The sequence below is a fragment of the Triticum dicoccoides genome, chromosome 4B (genome assembly GCF_002162155.2).
Source record: "Triticum dicoccoides isolate Atlit2015 ecotype Zavitan chromosome 4B, WEW_v2.0, whole genome shotgun sequence".
In the NCBI taxonomy this organism is placed as follows: domain Eukaryota; kingdom Viridiplantae; phylum Streptophyta; class Magnoliopsida; order Poales; family Poaceae; genus Triticum; species Triticum dicoccoides.
This window is the reverse complement of record NC_041387.1, coordinates 127,145,548-127,150,508: the sequence shown is the minus strand read 5'-3', so window position 1 is coordinate 127,150,508 and position 4,961 is coordinate 127,145,548. Positions and strand designations below refer to the sequence as shown.

General features: G+C 51.9%; 1 protein-coding gene across 1 annotated transcript in view; it reads left to right on the top strand.

The window, feature by feature from the left end:
- Positions 1-4,644: 4,644 nt before the first annotated feature.
- LOC119295421 (filaggrin-2-like) overlaps positions 4,645-4,961 on the top strand; it is a 2,681-nt gene continuing 2,364 nt past the window's right edge. The window contains exon 1 of the mRNA XM_037573841.1: positions 4,645-4,847. The gene's annotated coding sequence lies outside the window, so the exon portion shown is untranslated. The remainder of the gene's footprint in view (positions 4,848-4,961) is intronic.

Genomic DNA, 4,961 nt, shown 5'->3' with positions numbered 1-4,961 from the left:
GCCCCCGTATATAAAGGAGCAAGGGGGGAGGCCGTTCGGCCCCTTGGGGCGCGCCAAGGAGGAGGAATCCTCCTCCTAGTAGGAGTAGGACTCCTCCTTTCCTACTCCTACTAGGAGGGGGAAGGAAGGGGGAGAGGGGGAAGGAAAGGGGGGCGCCGCCCCCCTCCTAGTCCAATTCGGACCAGAGGGGGGAGGGGGCGCGCGGCCCATGCTGGCCGCCCCTCTCTCCTTTCCCCTAAGGCCCATAAGGCCCAATACTCTCCCGGGGGGTTCCGGTAACCCCCCCGGCACTCCGGTTTTCTCCGAAATCACCCGGAACAATTCCGGTGTCCGAATATAGTCGTCCAATATATCAATCTTTATGTCTCGACCATTTAGAGACTCCTCGTCATGTCCGTGATCACATCCGGGACTCCAAACAAACTTCGGTACATCAAAACTTATAAACTCATAGTAAAACTGTCATCGTAACGTTAAGCGTGCGGACCCTACGGGTTCGAGAACTATGTAGACATGACCTAGAACTATTCTCGGTCAATAACCAATAGCGGGACCTGGATGCCCATATTGGTTCCTACATATTCTACGAAGATCTTTATCGGTTAAACCGCATAACAACATACGTTGTTCCCTTTGTCATCGGTATGTTACTTGCCCGAGATTTGATCGTCGGTATCCAATACCTAGTTCAATCTCGTCACCGGCAAGTCTCTTTACTCGTTCTGTAATGCATCATCCCATAACCAACTCATTGGTCACATTGCTTGCAAGGCTTATAATGATATGCATTACCGAGAGGGCCCAGAGATACCTCTCCGACGATCGGAGTGACAAAACCTAATCTCGAAATACGCCAACTCAACATGTACCTTCGGAGACACCTGTAGTACTCCTTTATAATCAGCCAGTTATGTTGTGACATTTGGTAGTACCCAAAGTGTTCCTCCGGTAAACCGGAGTTGCATAATTCTCATAGTTACAGGAACATGTATAAGTCATGAAGAAAGCAATAGCAGTATACTAAACGATCAAGTGCTAGGCTAACTGAATGGGTCATGTCAATCACATCATTCTTCTAATGATGTGATCCCACTAATCAAATGACAACACATGTCTATGGTTAGGAAACATAACCATCTTTGATTAATGAGCTAGTCAAGTAGAGGCATACTAGTGACTATATGTTTGTCTATGTATTCACACATGTATCATGTTTCCGGTTAATACAATTCTAGCATGAATAATAAACATTTATCATGATATGAGGAAATAAATAATAACTTTATTATTGCCTCTAGGGCATATTTCCTTCATTGAGTTGCCGCTTTGTCCCGACCACGTGGTGGTCGGTCAGCCGCATTGTACGATGATGGTACGGGCTCCAACGCCTCATCATCGAACTGAGGTAGCAATTTGCGCTTCGGGTAACTCTTGGCTGGGCGCTTGAGGTCGTAGTCCTCGGCTGCCAGGACATCAGTCCATTTATCGTTGAGCAGATTTTGATCAGCTTGAAGCTGCCGCTCCTTCTTTTTCAAGCTCCTTGCGGTGGCTATTAGCCGGCGCTTAAAGCGCTCCTGCTCGAGAGGTTCCTCAGGCACGATAAAATCCTCGTTGCCAAGGCTCACCTCATCCTCAAAGAGCGGAAGATAATTACTGTCCTCCGAGCCTTCGTGTATGGCTTGTTCGTCAGGGCTAACTTGCCCGTCTTCCCGTTCGTCCTGTTTGGAAGCTACCTCAACGGGGTCTTCATTGTCTTCGGCATCGTCCGGAGTATTGTTTTCTCCCATGCTGGTATTGCTGTCTTTTCCACGACGTGACTTAGAGCGGCGCCACCGACACCGACGCTTTGGCTGTGTCTCAGGACGTTTATCCTCGACTAGATCTTCTTTGTCATCGTCGTTAGTTTCTTTAGGTGTATCCACCGTGTACACGTCGTACGAAGAAGTGGCCGTCCAGCGCCCGGTAAACGGCGGGTTTTGGCCCTGCTCCTCTTCGGCATCGCCGTCCATACCGCCGATGCCTTCGGAGCCGTAATTGAGCATGTCGGTTAAGTCTTCGATAGTGGCTATGCAGTGGGCGGTGGGTGGGAAGTGAAATTCTCCGTCATCAGCCTCCAGTTCGAACTGGATATAATTCGGCTGTGGGTCCCCCGCTAAAGAGAGTGTTTTTAGTGAGTTTAGCGCGTCGCCTAAAGGCGAGTGCCGGAAAATGTCCGCGGAGCTGAATTCGACGATCGATGCCTGATCAAGCCCGATGTATGCGGACGCACATGGTTCGGGACCTGTAGCCGGAAACGAGTCCGAGGTTCCGGTGACACAGATTCCACTCGAGGTTGGGTCTGTGTGCGGCTCCGACGCCGCTCAGTCTGCGGCTTTCGTGGCGGGGTTGAGCTTCCCGCCCTCGGATGGCGCGATTTGGTCCGGATCTAGGGCCAGAGCAGTTACAGGTGCTATCTTCTGGGTATGGTCCGATGACAGATTTAAGTCATGTTCATCATGGTGACAGGGAGCGCCTGCCGTGGTCTCGAATTCGTCGAAGATTAAGTCTCCGCGGATATCCGCGACGTAGTTCAAGCTTCCAAATCTGACCTAATGGCCAGGGGCGTAGCTGTCGATCTGCTCCAGATGGCCAAGCGAGTTGGCCCGCAGTGCGAAGCCACCGAATACGAAGATCTGTCCGGGCAGAAAGACTTCTCCCTGGACAACATTGTTGTAGATGATTGGCGGGGCCATCGAACCTCTTGACGATGACACAGCGAAACTCTCAATGAAAGCACCGATGTCGGTGTCAAAACCGGCGGATCTCGGGTAGGGGTCCCGAACTGTGCGTCTAAGGTCGATGGTAACAGGAGACAGGGGACACGATGTTTACCCAGGTTCGGACCCTCTCTATGAAGGTAATACCCTACTTCCTGCTTGATTGATCTTGATGAATATGAGTATTACAAGAGTTGATCTACCACGAGATCGTAATGGCTAAAACCCTAGAAGTCTAGCCTGTATGATTATGATTGCCCCTACAGATTAAGCCCTCCGGTTTATATAGACAACGGAGGGGATCCGGGTTGTACAAAGTCGGTTACAGAGAAAGAAATCTTCATATTTGGACGTCAAGCTTGCCTTCCACGCTAAGGAGAGTCCCCTCCGGACACGGGAGAGGGTCTTCGGTCTTTGTATCTTCACAGCCCATCAGTCCGGCCCATGTCTAACAGGCCGGACGCCCGAGGACCCCTTAGTCCAGGACTCCCTCACCGACGGCTCTGGAGGCTCAACGCCAAGCATCTCGGGCTCGGCATTGAGCAATCCGAGCGGGAGGCCGGGGAGGCAGCGAGGGTGGCCAAGCTCAAGCGCCAGCAAGACCGCGTCATCCGGCGCTTGCAAGGCTTCATCGTCATCTCTGATTCCTCCTTCTCCGACGGGTCCGACAGCTCCGACATGGACTCACCTCCTGCCGCGGACTAGTACAGCTGCGTCGGCGACCGGAAGGGCAAAGGGCTGGCGAGGAAGTGGTGAAGATCGTCTTTATTTCAAGTTTTTAGTTTTAGTTTGAACTTGTCCGCCGTATTATGTGTGTTATATGAACTTTGGCTATCTTTCGATGATCCGACTGTAATCTTTTGATAAACCGATTATGCATTTATATGTCCGCTCATGATCTACGTCGTACGTCGTTTTTATCAACGTTGCATGATTTAGTATGAAAATAGGGAACGGAATATGAGATACGTGGGTGTAGAGACGCGGATATATGAAGTGCCCGGTTAGTGCCCGCGGACACGCCGGGGCGCGTTTGAGGTGCCGAATTTGCTGAGTCCGGGTGTAGATGCTCTTAATGGCAGTTGCTTTCCTTCCTAGGCGTGTCCGCCCACTTGAAGCGTGCCCGTTCACTGCATTGGCAGGAGGGACTGCTAAATGAAGACAGAGGAAAACTTTGCCCACACACATTTCCAACCCCGTGCAAACAGCGCACGTACGTCCTGAACTGGGAGTCAGTTGGGCACTGTTCTAGCAAAGGCAGATCCGGAAGAAGCAAAACCGACCGTCACGGGCTTCCGTTGCATTGCCTGCAATGCAGTGATCCTAGTACTCGCTCAGTAGACAGTAGGTGGAGCACCGCTGCTTGGCGCTACTACTTTCATCACGCGAACGCTCCTGCATCAACATCTCGAGGGCTGTGGTAGCTTTATTTGGTTTCCTTTTGGAACAGCGTCTTCTCTCAACAGCGCGGCAGCTCAACAGTGCGGCAGCAGCTCTGCTAGCGACCGCTCTGCTCCTCCCTCCTTCCCCGGCGAATGGTGGGGAAAAGGCGGCAGAGGTGGGGAAGGAAGAAGACACCACTTCTCCACTCGGATCGAAAATCATGGCACTTTGGTGGTAGTAGTAGTACTATAGTGGCCTAATCAAAACTCCCTCAATCTTATCGCATAGCGTAGTGCCCTCCTTGCTCGCCGACACACTACGGACTACGCGCCGGGCGGGCCAGAAAAGCGGCTGCAGCGAGAGCGTTACGGCCTACGGGTGGAAAGGTGGCGGTGAGCTGAGCCATTCTGGATCGCACCCCCTTTTATTTTTCCTGCATGAAATCCCGCTGGTTTTAAGGTGGTCGGCCCACCGAGCACCGAGAGCTAGTAGCGTCGATGCAATCATGCGTGTCAGCCTGTGCCTGCGCCACCGGCTAGTTTAAAACCAGAGCTGCCACTGCACCCACCCTCACTTTCTCTCTTTCTCGTCTTGCTTCCTCATCTCTTCTTCCTCCTGCCGGCCTCACTCTCGGCTGGCTGGCTCTTCTTGCTTTGCCACGAGCGGTTACCACGAAGAAGAAGGCAGAACCTAACCTTGGAGTTGGAGGTAAGACCTTCTCTGCTCTCTTCATTAGCGCGGGTCTTTTCCTACATGCTCCGAGTTTCTCCTGGTACGCACGCAAACGCTATCAAAGTTCATCAACTGCTATCAAATCCTTGC